Source organism: Euprymna scolopes, chromosome 3, assembly GCF_053919585.1.
Source record: "Euprymna scolopes isolate OS-2025 chromosome 3, ASM5391958v1, whole genome shotgun sequence".
NCBI classification, from domain to species: Eukaryota; Metazoa; Mollusca; class Cephalopoda; order Sepiida; family Sepiolidae; genus Euprymna; species Euprymna scolopes.
Window position 1 is genome coordinate 54603297 of NC_136484.1, and position 25302 is coordinate 54628598.

General features: G+C 34.8%; 1 protein-coding gene across 3 annotated transcripts in view; it reads right to left on the reverse strand.

Annotated features, from left to right (window-relative positions):
* Window positions 1-17479, reverse strand: part of LOC145255539 (membralin-like) — a 134079-nt gene extending 116600 nt beyond the window's left edge. The window contains exon 1 of one of the 3 annotated variants that reach the window (XM_080113998.1): window positions 17341-17479. The gene's annotated coding sequence lies outside the window, so the exon portion shown is untranslated. Of the gene's footprint in view, window positions 1-1319; window positions 1459-1550; window positions 1920-17340 lie in introns of those variants that run through there. The other 2 variants (XM_080114002.1, XM_080114006.1) reach the window with 2 other exon arrangements.
* Window positions 17480-25302: the final 7823 nt, after the last annotated feature.

Below are 25302 nucleotides of genomic sequence, written 5' to 3' on the forward strand. Positions count from 1 at the left end.
TAGTAACACTATATCCAATTGGAGACTATTAATAATTTAATACAATTACTCCAAATATGCGAAGAAAAAAATGTATATATATATCTCAAAACAAAAAATAGTTTAACAGCCTATTAACCATGATCAAAGTGTAGCAGGTTTCAATAAAACTTTAGGTTTGACTGACACTACCGAGATGTTTCTAGTTAAGAGTAAGACAATTTTAAGTAATTGAAACCAAGGATGACCAACAGCACTCATTAAACCCAGACTTTCGATTGGCCTTGTGCCTAATTTGTTCAACTTATATATATTGAACAAATAAATATTTCAAAGTGTAGCAATGTAGCATCTGTTGTCTTAGCCCAGAGAATAGTTCCTCCTAGACTCGAGACAATTTATTTTCGTCCTAACCCAGATAATTCTCTTTGCGTGTCCGCGTTTTGAGGAGAGGAGGCGGTACAAACACTGACCTTATGTCTAACTTTACCCTCGTATGTGTTTAGAAGGGTGGATTAATTAGGAACCGAGTAAAGCACAAAAACAATTTTAAATTGTTGCTATGAAAAAAAAAAGGTACTTGTTAAAGCTATAGTCGACAAATCAATTTTAATATCGTTTTAAGCAAAAACAATATTACGTACGTAATTTTCATGTCGAAAATAGTAATATATCAAAAAATTACGAAAATTCATCGAGTAGAACTGCTGCTACTGTGTTTCTTCTGTTTTTAGTGAAAAGTATCGCTATAGACAAATACTGCAATTACGACAAAAGTAATCTAAAATATTCGTTTCGGAGTTATGTCCCCTGTGTATAGCTCCTACTGTTTACTTTATAACGTCTAAGAAAAATATGATTTTACAATTTTCTGTAAAAATTACTTTTAACTAGAAATAACGGTAAAACTATACAAACACCGTGACAGCGAATTAACCCTACCCCTAACCCTAACCCTGTCACGGTGTTTGTATAATAATACCGAAATAACTATCTACTTGTTTTTTTGTAATTTTGGGATATTACTATTTTCGGCATGACAATTAAGTATGCAATACTTTTTTTGCTTAAAACGACTTTTTTTTTTTTTTAAATCGATCTTTCGACTGTACACACACAAGCGAATTTAGTCATTTTAGTATTTCTATAAAAACAAGACGAAGACAACCATTACCAAGTTTTAGTTTGTTTTGACGGACTAACAATGGAAACACAATGAACAACCCGGGAAACTCCTTAGAGTCGTTTGAAATTTAAAAACAAAGTGGCAGGTAAACGACTTAAATTGTATTAAAGATGGACAAAGTAAGGAATTTAATATAAATAAATTAGCAAATTACCGTTTTCCTCGAGAATGTCCATAAGTGTAGTAGTGACCTCGAGAACACAGATTACGAAGTCGTTGTCGACCGAGTTTAGGCTACGAAAACCAAAACGACTAGTCGTACTACTAAAGCCAATGTAAATTCTTTTCGTCTCACTATAATAAATATAATCAATTTTATAAACATGGAACAACATTTGTACAAGAACACACGTTTAAACAAGAATAGTTTAAAGAAACTACTTACATCTCACTCCAAGGATCATAAGCATACAGCCAAGCCCCCATCATTTACTGCCATTGTTTTGTTTTTGTTTTTAATTATATAAAAGCACTTATACTAAAATATAAGTGACTGGATGTGTAAAAAAAAAAAAAAATACATTTCATCCACGATATTGGTAATATTCTATTGCATCAACAAGGATTTAATTAAAAAGAAAACGTGTTTTCACTTTCTGATAGTAGCTCTTTAATGTAAAGCTCAGATTACTTCGGTTAAGGCAGTAATTAACTAGTTTACAATGCAATTAAGTATTAGAAGAGGAAATAAGTGTCGTTAAATATACAAACAAAAAAAGAACAGTGTAAGTGTTACATGAAAGAATTTGATAACATTAAGGGGAGATAATCAAATTTAAGTTAAATTTAAAAAAAAAAAAAAAAAAGATAAAAATTAACAGCTCCCTCCAAATACGCAAATGTTTTCATATTTTGAAAACTAAAACACGTTATACAAAAATAATAGTAGTTAGTTATGAAAAAATAAAGGGTTTGTTTTACTCTACACAGATACGAAAAAGTTGTCACAAAACAAATATAGAACAAATAAATGTTATCAAAAGGCAAAATAAGTTACTTTTCTACCCAACTGGCCAACTGGATATGTTTTTAGTGTTTATATTTAATGTAACAACATGTTTATTCAACTCGAAAAACATACAGTGTTTACCGATGTATTGGAAAATTTAAAATGGCGGCCGACTCTATCGGAGACGGTAAGTTTGGGAAAAGGAGTTATAAATAAAAAAAAAGTCAAAATACTGTTAAAACGCCGCCGAATATATGTCAGCCTATGTCACGGTAACATATATTGAGCGAGTTTCTAACAGTATTTTGTCTGTTTTTTATTTATAACTCATTTTCCGAAAATTACCGCCTCAAAGAGAGAGTCGGCTGCCATTTTGAATTTTCCAATACATCGGTAAACACTTTTTCGAGCTGAATAAACATGTTACATTAAATATAAACACTAAAACATATCCAGTTGGGTAGAAAAGTAACTTATCTTGCCTTTGATAACATTTATTTGTTCTAAATTTAGTTTTATTCAGTTTAAAATGAAGAATGTTTATATGCAATTTAAACCCTCCTCCTTCCTCTTCAATATAGAGTGAAAATTATGATGAATGGATTTCATTTTACAAGTAAATTTTGTTATGGGTGTCAACAAAGTGGCATACCCCAGTAGAAAGCTTTCTGGCATTTAGCGACTTCAGTGAAGGAAGGGGTTTGATTTTGTTACTTTTTGTCGGGGTAGATACGTTGAGGGGCACAGTGCACACTGCACACATGCAAAAAGTTCAGAGTACATACCATTCTATTTTTTTTTTTTATATTTATATGCCACCATAAGTGCGTATTTGAATAAGCACCCCACTGTTTTTAGTGCTTATTTATAACTATACATATGAACAGTTCAAAATAAAAACAGGAAAATTTATGGATATACTTATCGATGAAAAATATATGTGCACACTCAAAAGTACGAGAAATAAACGAGTAAAGTTGTAATAATTTAATTTACTATTCAGAGTTAACAAACTCTGAACTACAACTCAAGCCAGCAAGTCGTAGATTATCTCCTGCTCTGGTTGAAACCAAGCAGAATTTAAACGGACGGCTTAAAAATTTGTTAATATTGAGCTCGAAAACGACCATGCTGTAGTTAGCCAGAAAGCAGCCTCATGGCATTGTGTTCTACAGACTATTGCTCATGGAACTTCTGTTTAGTTTTAGATTTTTTTTGTTTTTTAAATGGAGTTCACCACTTATCAAGATCCAATGGTCACTCAGGGATAAGGGTTATTGTGTGTACGGTAATCAAAGGGATAGTGTAGCAATAGTATTGGAGAATTGGTAAGGTGTCATTACTTAGGGGGGGGGCGGTTCATCAGGAATTTGTTTGTGTTGGACTTGAAGACATCCAGGTTGTAATCAGGTGGGAAGCAGGCAGACAGAACAGAGCTCCACAGGCGTGGACTTCTAAGAAAGAAGCTTTGTTCATGGAATTTACATTTTGATTTAGGTACAGATAAAGAGTGTGAAAAATTTTGGATAGTGGATTCAGCTAGACGGGTGTTTTTCATAAAAATTGGTGAGAGGAGACCATAGATTGGAGCTCAGACGAGCACCTACCATGGAAATAACGATGGAACAATGACAGGCTTGCTACGTCTCTTCTGTGGGAAAGAGGTTGCAGGGTAGAGAAAAGGGCATCCCACACCAAGCCATGGTGTCTATTTTGTACTCTGTCAAGGCAGGATAGGCTGTTTTTAGCAACCCCCGCCCAGATGTGGCAGCAGTACTCCATCTTTGGATGTACTTGGCTCTTATATAGATAGAGAATTGCATCATTAGTGAGATATCTTCTGCAGCGGTAGAAGGATCCCACCATTTTCCCAGCGACCTTGGCCACAGACTTGATGTATGTGTTCCATTTCAGATCAGGTGTAAAGGTCAAACCCAGGAGCTTATCAAAGCCTGAGGCCTCCCTTAGACGCGAGCCATCCATTTCAATTGATGCCAGATGGGGATCAGAGCGTTTATGATGTAGAGATAGGAGCTTGGTCTTAGATGCATTAAAGATAACCAGCCACTTCTTTCCCCACTGTACCACATGCTCAAGATCAGAGGAGAGAGAATCAGAGAGAACATCATTTACGGCCTTTGATGTGTTGCCATAGATGGTCGTGTCATCAGCATAGATGTCAGCGAAAAATTTTAGTATGTGTTTTGGGAAATCATTGATGTAGATCAGAAAGAGAGTTGGGCCTCAGGGACTCCAGCACTAATACTGTGGGCCTCTGATTTCTCCCCATCAACAACTACTCTTATGAGCCTATCTGAGAGAAATGACTTGATGATAGAGAAAACATTTCCAGTTATACCGTAGCTGGAAATCTTGTGTAGTGGGCCTTCATGCCAAACCTTATCGAAGGCCTTTGATATGTCGAGAGCAATTGCCCTAGAAATGAAGCCTTTGTCAAGAGATTCACTAATCCTATGAGATATAACCATTAGCACATCTGCTGTAGATCTAGCAGAGCGGAAACCATATTGCGTGTCGCTAAGAAGGTTATTTCTGCTGAGGTGGTTGACTACTTCTCTATTTATTGTGGATTCCAGCAACTTACTCATGACACACAGGAGACTTATTGGTCTGTACTGAGAGGGGGATGACTTATCACCTGAATTCTTAAATACAGGGCATACTGATGAGGTTTTCCAGGGTGTTGGGAAGCACTTCTTAAGGCAACGCTTAAACAGTTTGGAAAGCATGGGGGCAAGTTCTGGTTGTAATTTTTTTAACACTATGATTGGAATACCGTCAGGACCAGTTGCTTTACTGAGTCAAGGTTCTTGATTAACTTGGCAACCTCATGCACAGATATTTGTATGTTGCATAGCGTGTTGTCTGTTATAGGAGGGAATATGGGGAGTTGATGGCCTTCGTCACACAGGGTAGAATTTGCCGCAAAGTTTTTGGCAAATAGTTTGGCCTTGTCGGATGCTGTCGAGATAACCTCTGGTCCATTGACAATGGTTGGGATAGAACGCACGTTTCTGTTCAAGATCCTATTTGCTATCTGCCAGAACTGGTGGGAACCAAGCCGCTGCTCAGCTACTTTGGACTTAACGGATTGCGCATATAGTTCTCTTGCATTTTTTATTACTCTTTTACAGTGGTTGCTGGAGGTTCTGAAAGCAGCTTTAGTTTCAGTGCATCTATTACGTTGGTAGCTATGGAAAAAGTGATTTCTGTGTGCGATAGCAGCAGCACATTCGAGGGAGAACCATGGCTGGCTGTTAGGTTTTTGTTGGAATTTTTTGGATGGTATGAATTGGTTTATGCCTACAAGCAACCATTCGGTCAGGTCTGATACTATAGAGGACACATCCTTTTTAAACATGGAATGGAGAGGGAGATCAGATATGAATCTACGGAAGCTATCCCAGTTCGCCATATTATCGATAGTATCGGTATACAGTACGGTGGAGAGGTACGTCTGTAGATTTATTATATTTCATTTTTATCTTAACTAAAACGACGCAGTGGTCGGAGGATCCCAGAGGAGATAGAACGGAACATGAGCATAGCTCAGGGGAAGTGGATAGAAAAAGGTCTAGGAGGCTTGCGAACTGACCGGTACTATCAGGCACATGGGTGGGCTCGCGGACAATCTGGTTGAGGTCAGGCAATGGCAAAATCATGACAGAACCTCCCCTTATCAGTCTTATTTGAGTGGGTCAGCCATTCCACATTATGGACATTGAAGTCACCGCAAATGTGAATGTTAGCCGAGGGATGAGCAGACCGGATGTGGTCAATTTTTTCTGATATACTCTTAAAGACAGTAACTCTACTGTTGTGAGGGCGATAGAGGGCAAATATAAATGCGGTGGTCTAAGCAAGTGCAACCTGGAAGCACATATAAGGTAGATTAGGGTCTTCTCTGGAGATATCCCTGCCACATGGGAAGCCATTTTTAATGTAGGCACATATTCCATGCCCGTGGCGATCTTGGGGGTCAGATTTAGATGTTAGGTTAGAGTATCCTTTAATTATGAACTCATCTAGGGAGGTGGTCGGCCCTATTCCAGTTTCGCTTAGAAAGAATATGTCAGGTTTTGTCTCCTGTAATTGGGTTTCAACCTCTGGAAGGTTAGAACGTAGACCCCTGATGTTGGAGAAGGAGATATGGTAGTAGGGGTCTACGTAGGAGGATGGAGTTCTAGGTTTATTCGTGTTTTCTTTTTTGAGATATTTCATGTTGAGGATTTTGGGGTTTATGGAACAGGTCAGCATACTTGGTTAGAGCAGAACAGAGAGGGAAAGTAAGAGGAAAGACAGGAAAATTTTTTTTTTTTTGTAGCACATAAGGTAAAGCCGTAACAATTACCTACTAGTATGGCATCGAGAGGCCCCACCAGAGACTACTGCATGGTCCAGAATCCATTCACCAAATGGCAATACAGCAGCCCCAGTACTTTGCACCTGCTGATAGGACAGCCTCCTTAGTGGTTATTCCAAGGTTCGGGTCCCTGACTATCAGGCGGTTAACGTCAACCCAGATGAAAATGTTTACCTCCAGCACCCTTACTAGTGACATGGCTGCAAGGATAGACAGAGACAGAAAATTTCCGACATCTCAGACTACTGTTCATGAAGTACTACCAACCTGGGAAGCAGCTTTTTCTTCACACTTTGTCAGAAACATCACTCATTAGAAATGAGGACTGAGGGACAAAAAAGGAGAAGCGAGAGTTACTGGAGCTGCCGATAACACATCCACTGCATTATCTACTCTCCATTAATAAAAAAAAAAAAAAAAAAAAAAAAGGTAAGAGGGACTTATTTATATCTACTTTATAAGTCCTTTGCCCATTCCCAGTTTAGAATAGAATTTGAAGATTAGTCTCCCCTCCCATATTAATCCGTGGAAGTTATTTTATTTTTTTTTCCCCCATTATTTTATTTATTTTTTTTATTTTTGCTTTTGGTACCTCGCGATAGAACCTTCGAGATTAAACTTATAATTACATTTCAATAATGCAACTTGTGAGGTCAGCTTATGTTTTTAGATTGGTATTATTCTAAACTAGCCCCCAGACGTATTTAACAAAAAAAGTTTAAAACACGAGTAATAAGACATGATATGTCATTACCTATATAATGTCATTACCTAAGATATAGAGGAAAAAATTATTTACAGTAGTTGTAGCTAGAAGAATTTTTGTTTTGAGTGTTTTACAGGAGTAACCATAGATCGGAGCTCAGTTGAGTGCTCAGCACAAAATAAACAGTAGAGAAAGACTAGCAACCTCTACTATGTAAGAAGGGGCTGTAGGGAAGAGAAGAGAATACCTCCCACCGTCTGGAAAAAATCAGAAACTACAAAAGTTACACTTCTATCATTGGATTCAGTATGAGCCCCCCCTTAAAAAGCTTGTTTTCTCGGGGGGTTTCGGATGTGCTGAAAATGAATATCGCATTTAAAATTGGGGCCAGCAAATAGTTTTCACAATACTGAAGAGATACTTTTCTGCATGTTTCATGTAGTAATGTAACGCAGTGGTAATATTTGTTCAAAACAAACAATGTAATGAATTTAAGATAATGAAGAGTTTATTTTTTAAATAAAAATAAATAACTGTGCTTGTGCATACAACAATGGCCACCACTTATAAAGTACATTGCTTAATATCTGGAAAGTTACTTATTTGCGGAAATTTTAAGTGCGATGTAAAAGTAGTAATTTTAAAAGGGAAAATGTCAAGGTGGAAACCAAGTAAAAACTTACAAATATGGACACCACATTAAATTACATGCAGAAAATTTTCTTTTCAGTATCTTGAAAACTACTTGCTGGCACCAATTTTAAATGCAATATTTGTTTTCAGTACACCCGAAAAACCCTAGAGCACAAGGTTTTTGAGGTAATTTTTGTGTTGGTCTACCAAGCTAAAATTACCAGTTGTAATATACATTCCCTTGAGGTTATAAAGGGTCAAATTAGAGATCAAAGGAATGGGTTAATTTATTTTTTTTCATTCTTACTGGTTTCAATAAACACTAAAACCATGTCAAACAGTCAGCTGTTTATGACATTTTTCCATATTGAACACTAGCAAAGACACCCACGTTTTGCACGGGACTGCTGTATGCACGCATACCCGCTTTATAAGTACTCCAGTGTACAGCAAAGTCCTGATCTTAACCTTGAAAAATAATATGCACCATCCCTAGGTCAGAGACCATCATCATGATCGGCTGCAGTAGAGTGTGTGCGTATATATATATATATATATATATATATATATATATATAGATACTATGACCTTGAAAAATGGTGTGCACTATCTCTAGGTAGGAGAGGGACTATCATCATGCTAGGTTGGCTGTAGGAGAGTTGTACACAGACACACGAACGCTACTATTTTCTCTCATATATATATATATATAAATAAATGAGAGAGAGATGCTGTCAGATGGAAAAGGAGGGGGGGTTCAATAGGAGAGAGGGATAAATTTTTATAAAGATGTTACAGTTCCATTATATTTATTCATGCTTCCTGTTGTAAATAAAAATAGATGTTTATACAGTAGTACCAAATAGAAATGAAATTTAAATAGTCATAGTTTTCTGGGTTTTTTGTTAATTGTATAAACATCCATTAATACTAGTATAAAGAATGTTAATGGACACTCAAAAGATTTTTTGTACTTTTGAAGTTAGTTCTGAGTATTGATGGAGAATCCAGAGTCGGTCTTGGAAATAGTCAAAGCAGTTTAAGATTTGAAAACTACATTCTCTTTCGGGGGTTTTCAACTTAAAAAATAAACTTCGTCTTCATCTTGGTTGGTTGGTTGGTTCTTTTTGTTTTACGGCATATCAACTCCCAATTTAACTTCTTCTGACCTCCTAGCTAGCCAAGATGATAATATTGGCTCTAAAACAATTCCAAATAAAGAAAACAGTTTACATAAGTAGTAAAAAAAAAATAAATAAATCGCAATATTTTATTTATTTTAATTTCTAGAAACCTGAACTTAATTTTGTGTGGTAGTCTTTTGGTTGCATTATCGGATTTTACAGTCGTCAATGACATTAATCTTGAAAAATAGTAAGCAGCCACGGGAGTTAATGAATTCAAAATATAAACTAGATTTAAATAGCATTATTATATATTGCGAATGATATATTCAAAATATTATTTGCAACTTGGTTGTTATATCCACAGCATTTCGATCATTTAACCTCTGACCTCCAGGTGCATCTTTTCAAACTTATACAGATTTCGTTGAATAGCAGGAATAATTCTCCGTTTCTTGTGATCTGTTTTTCCATTTGGCAGGGTCAATATTAGAAGGTTATGTTAGTGTAAAAAGAAATTTGCCATAGTTACGAATGTTTTCGACTTCCAAGAGTTGTCTTCAGGCGAATGATGAATTAAAAATTTTGTTTGGCAAATTTATTGAAAAGTCGATTAAAATCGTTCAAAATCATTAAAAGCACTCAAGCGTGCCTTCCTTTTAATATTGAGCCGGATTGATGGTCGATTTGTTCATGCGAATGAGTAGGGCTTCAATGATTGGGAGGTGCAGGTTACAATGTGGGACAGCTTAAATGATGGGCTTTTTAATGTTTCTAAATTCATTTTTAGTGGGCATTATGCTACAAGATTGATTGAGATTGTCGGACTGACTTCCTCATCTTGGTTGTTATTGTCACAACGTTTCGTCCGTTTTGCCCTCCGGCCTTCGTCAGGTGAACCGTTTGTTAGGAGTCTCGAACCCAACCCTTTATTATTATTACGGGGATACCGTGTTTGGACTCCAGCTAGGCTTTGGGACATAGTTGCTGATTCTCTGTTTTCAATGTTACTTTTTCACTGCCTTCGTTCAGGATTGAACTCAGCACCTTTGGGTAACTGCAAACTTTGATACAACGTCTAGGACCACTCGGCCATATGTCACTAGGACTAGGTATAGCCAGCAAGATATACTGGTTCTAGTCATGCCGATGCACAAATTGTTTTTGGAGACATTCTTCTATAGGACATTTAAAAACATACACGGCATTGCTAGTTTTTAGTAAATTTCCAGGTGTAGAATTATTGCATTACTTATACACTTTTGTTACCATGCTGAAATATTTAGAAAGCCATTCTTAACATGGGAGGGGGAGGAATTTCTTACAATTCTCCATTTAATTTAATAAATTTAAGTTTTACAATATTTTTTAACTTGAAAATATGGTACTAGTGCACTTATTGATTCGTACTGAAATAATGTTATTTAGAAAGCCATTCTTAACATGAGAGGAGTGTTTGCACCTATTCTGTATTTTAACTTTACAATTTAATGAAAACAAAACTAATTAAACTTGAAAATACTATTTAAAAATAGCATGGATGGATCAATAAGTGCACTAGCAGGGAAAATACTATTTAAAAATAGCACAATAACAAAAGTGCATAAGCACCGTTATTGCTCATTAGTACAGAATGGAACAATAAAATTGTCGATCCTAGAAAAGACAACGTGATTTGATTTTTATTTGATGAAAACCGGTCTTTTTTGTTTTGTGTAGAAATCCCAAGAGCGATAGGAGCTTTCTATCATGTCTGAAAGCGACACAATGTTCAACGAGCGAAATCAGAGATGCACACTGTACAACTAATTCTCTCTACCGATCAAAGTTATGACAACAGGACCATTACCAGCATTAGCAATGTCAGAAGTCGCCATTAAAAATGCATGATAAAAACTTGAATAATTAGACTTACTATCTTTCGAAGCTTATAACTACTTGAAAAAGGTAATTTAAACACTAATTTTTTTTTTTCAATAAAAGGAGCAAAGACCAAATTTTAAAATAACAGGTTTAATAGCAAAATATGCAATATTTGTTATTTTTTTTAGATCGGTTTTCTTTAAAAAAGATTTAAAAAAAAAAACGAATTTTAACTTACTTCGACTATAATAAATATATATAAATTCCAAAAAAAAAAAAAAAAAAAAAAAAAAAAAAAAAAAATCACTTACCTATAAAAATACTAATCAATGGGTACTTCCATTCTTCATTGTTAAGAATTTATCCATATTTACATTTTATATTCCATGTACTTTTTAAATAAAATAATTTTTAAGCACGGATTCAAAAATACTGCAATTTTAAATTGTCACATCGGATCGTCAAAGAGCAGGTTTGTCTCCCTTTCCTCCAGTTGAGAACTACGGTGGCATAATTAATCTCCCCTTTCTATTTCTGACATGTGTTTGCTGTCAACAAAAGTTAGTCATTATGAGTCACCGTACTTGAAAAATGATCACATTCACTTTATTTTTATAAACAAACACCAACAAATTTTTTTTTTTTTTATTCTCTTAAAGAAATACATGAGTTTTTGATTTAAAATATGTTATTTCTTTATGGAATGAGTTTTTTTTTTTTTTAAATATCTAAAAACATTGAATAAAATATAAAAATTATAGTAAGTGCTTAATATTTTTTACTAGACAATATTTTCAAAATATGAGGTTCCACTAAAAAAAAAAAAAAAAAAAGAAAAGAAAGGTTTCAAACTTTTGACTTTACAGGTAAATTTGCACAATTTGTTTTAAATTAGATTATTTATTGATCTTTTATCTTCCATTTGTGATATATAAATCTGAGGTGAGAAAATTATTTTCATTTTAATAGACATTTCAAAATGGGGGGGGGGGTGAATTTAAAAAAGTTTGTCTAGAATATTATATTCGCTGTATTGGAAAGAACATAAAATTTCACATTAAACCTGAAAATATCTTAAATTAAACCAATAGAAAAATTGATAGATTTTTAAATTGAAAAAAAATTTAACTCGTAAAATTCAATTCATTACGTAAAAAAAAAAAAAAAAAAAAAAAAAAGGCTCTATGAGCGCGCACAGGCATTTGTAAACACTTTTTTTCTTTTTTTTAAATATTTCTATTATTTTTCAAAAAAAACTTTAGTTTACTTTGGAAGTATATTCCATAAAGAAATTAAACAAACCACTTTAAAAAGAAAAATTACGAGTTTTGTATATTTTATTCGCAGTTTTGTGTTAAGGGTGTCAAAAATTCCCAAAATTCTGACACACCTATGTCAGCACTAGGTGTGTCAGAAACTTTGTGAAAAATATTGAATAATTCCACCCCGTCTTTCCAAGCTAATAACTCATCGAAAAATGTAATTCAAGCCCTAATTTTTTTTTTCAATTTCAAGGACCAAGGTTTCATTAAAAAAAAAAAAAAAAAAAAGTTTTCTAAAAAGGTTTTAAACTTCGGACTTTACAGGTAAATTTCTAAAAAACACTACTTTTGCTTTAAATTTGAATATATTATTTATTGATCTTTTAGCTTCAATTTGTGATATATAAAACTTTGTGAGTAAATTAATTATTTACTTTTAATAGACACTTGAAAATGGGAGGGGGCGTGAATTTAAAAAACGTTTGTCTAAAATATTATATTCGGTTTATTGGAAAGAGCATAAAATTTCACATTGACGCTGAAAATATCGTAAAAATTGAACCAATAGAAGAATTGATAGATTTTTAAAGTTTAACAATTGAAAAATACTGAGCTCGTAAAATTCAGTTGATTTCATTATTGTTTTTGGTAAATGTTTACTTTAACTACAACAGAACACCGACCAATAAAATTCGTTTTTAATAGGTTTTTGGGGTCGCTGACAAGGAATCTGATATTCAAACCTGTCGCAAATTTACCGTTTCCATGGTATTAACCCCTGAACCCTCGCACTATTTTGTGCCAACTCACCGCCATCATTTATGCTATTCTTACATGATGCGTTCGCGCATGGACGCGCGTAGTAAGGTGATTTGTCACATCACGGAAGAATTTTTAAATTGAAATAACAAGTTTTCAGAAAAAAAAAAAAAAAAAAGAAAAAAAAAAGAAATGTTCATTTTTCTCTGTAACGTAGGTTTTTTTATGCGTTTTAATTGATCTAAAAATATAAGTTTTCACGAGCGGTTTACGAAAGCATTTTTCTTTTTCTTTTCTTTGGAGGGAAGCGGGTTTATTCAATTATAGAACTTGTACAAAAGGTGCTTCTGCAGTTTAATTTACCGTTTTTCCGAAAGTAACACCCCTCCTCCACACCAATTTACCGTAAGTAACGCGCCGACATACACCGAGCAGAAGAACTGTTTAATTTTTCACAAAAATTCTATTTACATTGGGGGGGGGGGGGGGGGTCGCGCGACGCGTTACTTATGGGAAAAACGGCAAATTAAAATGCAGAAGCACTTTACAAGGGTGTCACCACTTATCAAGGCCCAGAGGCCACTCGAGGATAAGGGTTAATAGGTATACATTAGTCATTGTGATTTTAGCATAGTAAACAGTGGGAATTTTGAAACTTGGATTACTTAGAGGGACGATTCAATTAGAACTTGTTCACATTGGACTTTTTCTTTTTTTTTTCATAGGTATCAACTCATTATCAAGGCCAAGAGGCCACTCAAGGATAAGGGTTAAAGAGTGTACAGTAGAAATTGGACAATATAATAATCATTAGTAATGAAAATTTGGTAAATTTGATAACTTATATGGAACGGCTCATCAAGAACTTATTTACCTTAGACTTGAACACAACCATATTGTAGTCAGCCGGAAAGCAGGAAAACGGAAGACAATTCCACAGGCGTGCAGTTCTAATAAAGCTTTGTTCATGGAATCTACGTTTAGGTTTAGGCACAGATAAAGAGTGGGGGGAATTATTGATAGTGTTTACAGCTAGACGAGTGTTTCTTGTGAAAGTTTTGCGAGGGGGGACCATAGATTGAAGCTCAGTCGAACACTTTCCATGAAAATAACGATACATCAGAGACAAACTCGCAACATCTCTTCTGTGAGATAGAGGTTGCAAGGAAGAGAAAAGGACATCTCCTACGAGGCTACGAAGTCTATTTTGAACTCTATCAAGGCAGGACAAGTCCTTTCTAGCAGCTCCTGCCCAGATGTGGCAACAGTATTCCATCCTTGGACGTACCTGGCTCTTATATAGATAGAGAATTGCATCAGCAGCGAGATATCTACTGGATCGATAGAAAGATCCCACCATTTTTCCAGCGGCCTTGGCAACAGATTTGATGTACGTGTTCCATTTAAGATCAGGAGTAATGGTCAAGCCCAGAAGCTTGTCAAAACTTGAGGCCTCCTGAAGACGAGAGCCATTCATTTCAATTGATGCCAGATGTGGATCAGAATGATGATGTAAAGAGAGAAGCTTGGTTTTAGATGCATTAAAAGTAACCAGCCACTCCTTTCCCCATTGTACTACATGCTCAAGATCAGAGGAGAGAGAATTGGAGAGAACTTGGTCGTTTACTGTCTTAGATGTGCTACCGTAAATGGTAGTGTCGTCAGCATAAATGTCTACAAATGATGTAAGGATGTGATTTGGAAGATCATTAATGTAGATCAGGAAAAGAGTTGGGCCCAGGATGGACACCGGCATTAATAATGTGGGCTTCTGATTTTTGCCCCTCAACTACTACTCTTATGAACCTATCAGAAAGAAATGATTTAATAATTGAGAAGACATTTCCAGCTATACCATAGCTAGAGATCTTATGAAGTAAACCTTTATGCCATACCCTATCAAAGGCCTTAGATATGTCAAGAGCAATTGCCCTAGAAAGGTTGCCTCCGTCGAGAGATTTGCTAATGTTGTACATTTACTAACCACCCCTAAAAAAAAAAAAAAAAAAAAAAAAAAAAAAAATAAAAATAAAAATAAAAATGCTTTTGTAAATCGCTCGTAAAAACTTTCAGAAACCACAACGCGCAACACAGAAAAATTACCACATTTTTTGGTTTCTGAAAACTTGTTCTTTCAAATGTCTGCTAAAAAATTCTTCCGCGATGTGACAAGTCACCTTACTACGCGCGTCCATGCGCGAACGCATCATGTAAGAATAGCATAAACGATGGCGGTGAGTTGGCACAAAATAGTGCGAGGGTTCAGGGGGTTAATACCATAGAAACGGTAAATTTGCGACGGGTTTGAATATCAGATTCCTTGTCAGCGACCCCAAAAACCTATTAAAAATGAATTTTATCGGTCGGTGTTCTGTTGTAGTTAAAGTAAACATTTACACTTTTGTTTTTAATGAAAAAAAAAAAAATATTTCTATTACTTTTAAAACAACTTTAATAGTTTATTTTGAAAGTATAATCCATAAAGAAAATAAACAACCCACTTTTAAAAGAGAAATTACGATTTTTTTAAATATTTTATTCGCAGTTTCGTGTTGGGGGTGTCAAAAATTCCTACAAAAATTCTGATACACCTATGCCAGCATCCTCAAAATGCAAATCGGGACGGTTCAACGCTTGAGCTTGAACTGTGCTAGTTCAATGAAGTTTCCGGTCACGGTCGTTGGTGTGGTTTAGATGCAACTGACGAAGGTCAGAGGTTAGGTGTTTATTAAAATTGGCTTTTATGGTGGCAATTAAAAGAAAAAAAAGTAAGTTCTCGTTACCGAAAGACCTCATGAAAAAAAAAAAAAAAAAAAATTTTTTTAAAAAGGCAACCCCAGCAATCCAGCATAGTATAACTTCCCCCCCCCCTGTTAATAACGGCTTTCGTAATAAACACTCAACCAACCTCAAAAGCCGTTCTTAACATGGCGGCGGTTGGGAGTATTTATATTATGCTGGGCTAGGTCGTACAACCAAAAAAAAAAAAAAAAAAAAAAAAAAAAAAAAAAAAAAAAAAAAAGGGGGGGGGGAGGGGGAGTACCCTTGCATAATTTGACTCGAATTCTCGTGAATTCCCGCCAAGCATGGATCAGACGAAACCGGCAATCATGTGGAAACGCTAACTTTTATTTGATTTATTTAATTTTTTTTTCTGTTATGTTTTAGTAATTTTTAAGGAGATATTAAGGGGGAGGCTTTATTTTCTGATTACTTATTTATAATTATTTTTAATTGAATTTTTGGGAGTTTGATTAGCCAATGAAAAAGCGCTATCTAAATGGAAGCAGACAACATTCGAATTGGAAGAAAGCGACTAAAAAATAAATAAATAAATAAAAATATTAAAATGAAATAAACATTTTCATTTTTCAAGTTTTTTTCTTTTTCTTTTTTTTTGCGTTTGTATTTTTTTTCCGATTTGTTTTGTTTTTTCATTAGTCTGCGTCTATTACAACCGCTGCTCGGCTGACACCGATAATTGCCGGTCTCGCCCAATCCATGCTTGACGGGAATTCACGAGAATTCGGGTCAAATTATGCAAGAGTACCAAAAAAAGTTACCTTCAAAAATAAAAAGGTACTAGTGCACTTTCACTTATTGATCCGTGCTGAAATATTATTTAAAAAGCCATTCTTAACATGGGGAGGGGAGGGTGTTTTGTATTTTAACCTTACAATTGAATAAAAAAAAAAAAATTAATTAAACTTGGAAATACAATTTAAAAATAACGCGGATCAGTAAGTGCACTAGCACCAATAAAAACAGTAAAAGCTATGAAATTACGGTAGGTTGTTTGTTTTTATTGACTTCCGTTCGCTCGGTATATTCCGGCGGTTTCCGTCGTCCGCTGGGCGAGACTCACGGAAAAACGGGCTTTAAACGGCAGAAGTACAGAATTTAAGTTAAATCGAACTTTTACAGTAGCTTTTGGTTATTATCAGCACGATCGGTAATAAAAAAAAAAAAATATTCTACGTTGGTTGTTTTTTGTTTTTGTTTTTTTTTTCACGAAAATGAGATTTTTTTTTAAAAACCGGTATCGAAAAATAACACTTTAAATATTTCTTTGAAATACATACATTTCAAATAACACTGACACCAATTTATTATTTCAAAAATCAAAACATTTGAAATTCGTAAGAATTCAAACCGTATAAAAAAAAAAAAAAATGGGACAAACGCGTCTTAAGAAAAAAACGTAAACAACCTGCACGTCATTTGTGTGCACTGGTCATAAAATGAGGGATCAAATTCCATCATAAAGTCTATTAAAAACAGATCCCTCAATTTTTTTTTTTTTTTAAATAATTACTACGTTTGCCTTTATGATTGTACACATATTTTTTAAAAATGCGCGAGACACTGACTGGAAATCTTTAAATTAAATGAGCCGTTCGTAGTCCTTTAACCTCAATGTGGATAAATCTGTAAACACTGAAAGATTAAAATGGCAGAATGGGTAAAACAAATACAAAATGTGATTAGACGTTACCTTGTCTATGCGAGTGACAAACTGAATGATAGTAGATTGGGAAGCCATTACGCCGCTCTCTAATATTGGAGTTAAACAATTGCTGCAACAACAACAACTGTTAGCATTTTCTGCGCGTTTATTCACTCTGAGTGACCAGATATGCAGATGGGGGTCTGTCTGCATATTTATTTATTTGGCGGACCTGAAGGAGCTTGCCCTTCCCCTGCTATATTTTTTATTTTCATTTTTTTTTTTTTTTTTTTAACATTTTTCAGCGCATTATTATGGAATCGACACTAGTCTACCAGATTATCAAAAAAAAGACAAAAAGTTAATATTTGTAGGGCCTAAAAAACGTCGAATGGTTCTAAAATGGGTGATCGATCGACTTGATAGAATGTTGCCATTAGAAACTGAGCATCCCATACTACAAATATTTAAGTATTGATTATTTTTTCATTTTTTTCTTTCTGATAAATTCATTCGATAATAATCCGCTGAATTATTTTTCTCTCCTCAGTCTTAATAATAGTACATTTGTAAAAAATGCTATTAAAAAATAATTTAATTACAAAATTTAATCCACCAGAATGCATTTCAATTTCTCTGTAAAGAAGGCAACCATTTTTATTTTGGTACTTATGCAGAATGCAGACCCTCCTGGAAGTTATTTCGGAACTCTTTTTTAGCATGGGGATGGGAAGGGCTCAAAAAGAAACTATTCTGTGTTTTTACCTAACAATTTAATAAATAAAAGATACTGTCAAAATTTAATTTAATTTGAAAATCCTATTTAAAAAATGAAAAAGCATGGTCCACATTCTTCATCAGTATTTTATTTCCATTAATAGATTAAAAAAAAAAAAAAAAGGTACTCCTGCGTCCTGCAGTATTTTACTCACCGATTTCACGATCTTAGCCGAGCGTTGATCGACATCCGTCGGAAAACGCCGGAACATGGCGAGCGGTACGATACTCTATCAGCCAATCAGGGCGCTTCAAACGAACGCGCAGCAGACGAATAATTTTCATTGAAATTACACACATAGCGTTTCATTTCAGTTATTTTATTGTTCAAAGTAAAAATACACAGCCTTTCATTTCAGCTATTTAATTTAGCGATAAAAAAAAAAAAAAAAAAAAAAAACCGGGAGTTGTTGGAAACATATTTATGCGAATTTATGTGGAGACAAAAATTTGGACACAACCCTTTTGTCTCCATAATAAATCAAATCGCGGAAGGCTACCCGGTTGGGAAGGAGCTTCTTTCCACATCCTCTGAAAACCCTTTGCTCCCTACTTTGCCTCTACAGTCAGTAGAAAATCTTCCAGTCGGAACTAAAGATAAACTGTAATTGTTGCCCCCCCCCTACAAACAAAAAAAACATTGAAGTGTTTATTACTGCTGCTTACCCCCCCCCCCCAAAAAAAAGCTATCGGAAAACAAAATGAACCAAAAAAAATATTCAACAAAATAAATTTATTTTACTTTAAAAAACTTATGGTAAGTGTTTGTGATTTATTTTATCCAAATTTTTTGTATTAATTTTATCCATTTTGTTGTGTGTGTGTAATATCTTTTCCTTGTAATGTTGTTGCTATTCACATACTTTTAGCGTTCTTGCACCGTAGCTCCGAATTCTCGGCTAAGATCGTGAAATCGGTGGGTAAAATACTGCAGGAGTACCAAAAAAAAATACTTTGTAATCCTTTAAGTGCTTGAGAGGAACTTGGAAGTGTTACATGGCCGTTGCACTTTACTTCAATAATTAATAAAAATAAAAATATACTTTAATAATTCATAAAAATAAAACTTTACTTTAATAATTCATAAAAATAAAACTTTAATAATTCATAAAATATAACTTTACTTTAATAATTCATAAAAATAAAAATATGCTTTAGTAATTCATAAAAATAAAACTTTACTTTAGTAATTCATAAAAATAAAACTTTACTTTAGTAATTCATAAAAATAAAACTTTACTTTAGTAATTCATAAAAATAAAACTTTATTTTAATAATTCATAAAAATAAAAATATACTTTAGTAATTCATAAAAATATAACTTTACTTTAATAATTCATAAAAATAAAACTTTAATAATTCATAAAAATAAAACTTTAATAATTCATAAAAATAAAACTTTACGTAATTTCTCCCTTACACACCCAATTTCCTCCCTGCAGATAGCAAATGAAACTCCACAAACAAAGCCATACCTTTAACTCAAATTTTATTCAAGATGTATCAGAAATGAAAACCTTTTTTTAGAAGTGCACTGCAACAAATATCACTGTCTTATAGATTTGAGACATAAGTTACTTTTTTTTTTTTTTTTTTTTTTTTTTTTACAAAGGCATCACCACATTATCAAGGCCCAGAGGCCACTCAAGGATAAGGGTTAAAGAGTGTACAGTAGAAGTTGGTCAATATAGTAATCATTAGTAATGAAAATTTGGTAAATTTAATAACTTATATGGAACGGCTCATCAAGAACTTATTTACTTTAGACTTGAACAAAACCATATTGTAGTCAGCCGGAAAGCAGGAAAACGGAAGACAATTCCACAGGCGTGCAGTTCTAAGAAAGAAGCTTTGTTCATGGAATCTACGTTTAGGTTTAGGCACAGATAAAGAGTGGGGGAAATTATTGATAGTGTTTACAGCTAGACGAGTGTTTCTTGTGAAAGTTTGGCGAGGGGGGACCATAGATTGAAGCTCAGTTGAACACTTTCCATGAAAATAACGATACATCAGAGACAAACTCGCAACATCTCTTCTGTGAGATAGAGGTTGCAAGGAGGAGAAAAGGACATCTCCTACGAGGCTACGAAGTCTATTTTGAACTCTATCAAGGCAGGACAAGTTCTTTCTAGCAGCTCCTGCCCAGATGTGGCAACAGTATTCCATCCTTGGACGTACCTGGCTCTTATATAGATAGAGAATAGCATCAGCAGTGAGATATCTACTGGATCGATAGAAAGATCCCACCATTTTTCCAGCGGCCTTGGCAACAGATTTGATATACGTGTTCCATTTAAGATCAGGAGTAATGGTCAAGCCCAGAAGCTTGTCAAAACTTGAGGCCTCCTGAAGACGAGAGCCATTCATTTCAATTGATGACAAATGTGGATTAGAATGTTGATGATGTAAAGAGAGAAGCTTGGTTTTAGATGCATTAAAAGTAACCAGCCACTCCTTTCCCCATTGTACTACGTGCTCAAGATCAGAGGAGAGAGAATTGGAGAGAACTTGCTCGTTTACTGTCTTAGATGTGGTACCATAAATGGTAGTGTCGTCAGCATAAATGTCTACAAATGATGTAAGGATATGATTTGGAAGATCATTAATGTAGATCAGGAAAAGAGTTGGGCCCAGGATGGATCCCTGAGGGACACCGGCATTAATATTGTGAGCTACTGATTTTTGCCCCTCAACTACTACTCTTATGAATCTATCAGAAAGAAATGATTTAATAATTGAGAAGACTTTTCCAGCTATACCATAGCTAGCGATCTTATGAAGTAAACCTTTATGCCATACCCTATCAAAGGCTTTAGATATGTCAAGAGCAATTGCCCTAGAAAGATTGCCACCGTCGAGAGATTTGCTAATCCTATGCGATATAACTGTAAGGACATCTGCTGTAGATCTAGCAGAACGGAAACCATATTGAGTGTCACTAAGAAGGTTATTTTTGTTGAGATGTTTGATTACTTCTGTATTTAATACAGATTCTAGCAACTTACTCATGACGCACAGGAGACTTATTGGCCTGTACTGAGAGGGGGATGAGCGATCACCTGAATTCTTAAATACAGGGCATACTGATGAGATTTTCCAGGGAGATGGGAAACTATTCTCCTTAAGACAACGTTTAAACAGTTTTGTAAGTATGGGCGCTAGTTCAGGTTGAAGTTTTTTGAGTACTATAATTGGAATACCATCAGGGCCAGTTGCTTTACTGGAATCAAGGTTTTTGATTAGCTTGGCAACATCACGTACAGATATACGTATATCACATAGCGTGTTTTCTGATACAAGAGGAAATATTGGGGGTTGGCGGTCTTGGTCGCAAAGGGTAGAATTAGCTGCAAAGTTCTTGACAAAGAGTTTGGCTTTGTCTGATGCTGACGAGATTACCTCAGATCCATTGATAATAGTTGGGATGGAGCACACGCTTCTGTTCAGGATTCTGTTTGCTATTTGCCAAAACTGGTGGGAACCAAGCCGCTGCTCAGCTACTTTGGACTTAACAGATTGAGCATACAACTCTCTTGCGTTCCTTATTACTTTCTTACAATGGTTGCTGGCAGTCCTGAAAACGGCTTTAGTTTCCATACATCTATTACGTTTGAAGCAGTGGAAAAAGTGATTTCTGTGCGCAATGGCAGCAGCACATTCTGGAGAGAACCATGGCTGGCTGTTAGGTTTTTGCTGAAACTTTTTAGAGGGTATGAAATGGTCAATACCTACAATTAACCATTCAGTTAGGTCTAATACTATAGAGGACACATCCTTTTTAAACATGGAATGCAGAGGTAGATCAGATATAAATGTACGGAAGCTATCCCAGTCAGCCTTAGTGTATCGATATACTGTACGATGAAGAGGTACGTCTGGGGACTTATTACATTTCATTTTTATCTTAATTGATACAACAGAGTGGTCGGAAGATCCAAGAGGCGACAGAACAGAAACTGAACATAGTTCAGGGCAAGTTGTGAGAAAAAGGTCTAGTAGGCTCGCATACTGGCCGTCATTATCGGGCACACGGGTAGGTTCCTGAACAATCTGAGTGAGGTCATAGGCAATGGAGAAATCATGACAGAACCTCCCCTCATCATCGGTCTTGTTTGAGTGGGTCAACCATTCGACGTTGTGAACATTGAAGTCTCCACATACGTGAATGTTAGCTGAAGGATAAGTAGAAAGGACTTGGTCAATTTTCTCAGATATGCTTTGAAAGATAGTAACTCCGCTGTTGTGGGGGCGATAGAGAGTAAATATAAATGCAGTAGTGTGAGCTAAAGCAACCCGGAAGCACATATAAGGTAAGTTAGGATCTTCCCTGGAGATGTCCCTCCCACATGGAAAGCTATCTTTAATATAGGCACATATTCCATGCCCATGGCGATCTTGGGGGTCAGATTTAGAAGTTAAGTTAGAGTATCCTGAAATTGCAAACTCATCTAGGGAAATAGCCTGTCCAATGCCAGTTTCACTTAAAAATAAAAGGTCTGGTTTAGTCTCCTGTAATTGGGTTTCAACCTCTGGAAGGTTAGAACGTAGACCTCTGATGTTGGAGAAGGAGACATGGTAGTAGGGGTCTACGTTGGAAGTTGGAGAACCGGGTTTAATCGTGTATTTTTTCTTGAAACTTGTCATGATGAAATTTTGGAATTTGTGGACTAGGTCGACAGATTTACTTAGAGCAGGACAGAGAGGGGAAACTAAGAGAGAAAAAGAAACGAAGAATTTTTTTTTTTTTTTTTTTTGTACCACATGATAAGGTAAAGCCGTAACAATTACCCACTAGTATGGCATCGAGAGGCCCCACCAGAAGCTACTGCATGGTCCAGATTCCATTCACCAGATGGCAATACAGCAGCCCCAGTACTTTGCACCTGCTGATAGGACAGCCTCCTTAGTGGTTAATCCAAGGTTCGGGTCCCTGACTATCAGGCGGATAACGTCAGCCCAGACAAAACGTTTACCTCCAGCACCCTTACTAGTGACATGGCTACAAGGATAGACATAGAAACAGAAAATTTCCACCAACTCTGCCAACTGTTCGCGCAAAAATACTGCCAACCTAGAAAACAGCTTTTTCTTCTCCCTTTGTCAGAAAAATCACTCATTTAAAAAATGAGGACTGAGGGACAAATAAGAAGAAGCGAGAGTAACAGGAGCTGCCGATAACGCATCCACAATGCGTTTTCTACTCTCCATTAAAAAAAAAAAAAAATAAATAAATAAATAAATAAATAAATAAAAAATAACTATTAAGTATTGTACTTAAACAGGTCCGTTGGACTTTTATTAAGGGAAAGTATGGTGATAGATTCCCCTCCCACGAACTAAAAATGAGTACAATTAGGTAATCTATTTATGCAATCAACTCGGTAGATAAATAAACATTTATGGACGAGAAAAAAAAAAAAAAAAAAAAAAAAAAAAAAAATTAAAGCTAGCATTTAATACAACAGAAATACATAAATTAAATACTGAAATAAAATGTAGTTATTAATATTTGAATCTTAAAATAAAAAGTGCGAATTAATAGAGAAAATCACTTATCACAACAACGCATTCCGTCTCCAAACTAGTGAAGAATTTAACTTTTAATAGCGTTCAGAAGATTTTTTTTTTAAATTAACCGTTAAGAGAAAGCGTGATTTTATTCTGAACTTTAACTAATCACGTTTTAAGCAACTTATGATATAAAACAAAATCGGATGGGGGGAGGGGGGGGGTTTCTTCCGAAGTTAGTTGGTGACGTTATAAGTAATGCGAGATAAGATGGGAGCCAGAAATTAGGGGTGGGGGACTGAAAATGATAATATAATGGATTGATTATACAATATTTAAGATCAACTTGGTAGATAAACATTTATGGACGAGAAAAAAAAAAAAAAAAAAAAATTAAAGCTAGCATTTAATACAACAGAAATACATAAATTAAATACTGAAATAAAATGTAGTTATTAATATTTGAATCTTAAAATAAAAAGTGCGAATTAATAGAGAAAATCACTTATCACAACAACGCATTCCGTCTCCAAACTAGTGAAGAATTTAACTTTTAATAGCGTTCAGAAGATTTTTTTTTTAAATTAACCGTTAAGAGAAAGCATGATTTTATTCTGAACTTTAACTAATCACGTTTTAAGCAACTTATGATATAAAACAAAATCGGATGGGGGGGGGGGGGTTTCTTCCGAAGTTAGTTGGTGACGTTATAAGTAATGCGAGATAAGATGGGAGCCAGAAATTAGGGGTGGGGGACTGAAAATGATAATATAATGGATTGATTATACAATATTTAAGATCAACTTGGTAGATAAACATTTATGGACGAGAAAAAAAAAAAAAAAAAAAAAATTAAAGCTAGCATTTAATACAACAGAAATACATAAATTAAATACTGAAATAAAATGTAGTTATTAATATTTGAATCTTAAAATAAAAAGTGCGAATTAATAGAGAAAATCACTTATCACAACAACGCATTCCGTCTCCAAACTAGTGAAGAATTTAACTTTTAATAGCGTTCAGAAGATTTTTTTTTTAAATTAACCGTTAAGAGAAAGCGTGATTTTATTCTGAACTTTAACTAATCACGTTTTAAGCAACTTATGATATAAAACAAAATCGGATGGGGGGAGGGGGGGGGGTTTCTTCCGAAGTTAGTTGGTGACGTTATAAGTAATGCGAGATAAGATGGGAGCCAGAAATTAGGGGTGGGGGACTGAAAATGATAATATAATGGATTGATTATACAATATTTAAGATCAACTTGGTAGATAAACATTTATGGACGAGAAAAAAAAAAAAAAAAAAAAAATTAAAGCTAGCATTTAATACAACAGAAATACATAAATTAAATACTGAAATAAAATGTAGTTATTAATATTTGAATCTTAAAATAAAAAGTGCGAATTAATAGAGAAAATCACTTATCACAACAACGCATTCCGTCTCCAAACTAGTGAAGAATTTAACTTTTAATAGCGTTCAGAAGATTTTTTTTTTAAATTAACCGTTAAGAGAAAGCGTGATTTTATTCTGAACTTTAACTAATCACGTTTTAAGCAACTTATGATATAAAACAAAATCGGATGGGGGGAGGGGGGGGGGTTTCTTCCGAAGTTAGTTGGTGACGTTATAAGTAATGCGAGATAAGATGGGAGCCAGAAATTAGGGGTGGGGGACTGAAAATGATAATATAATGGATTGATTATACAATATTTAAGA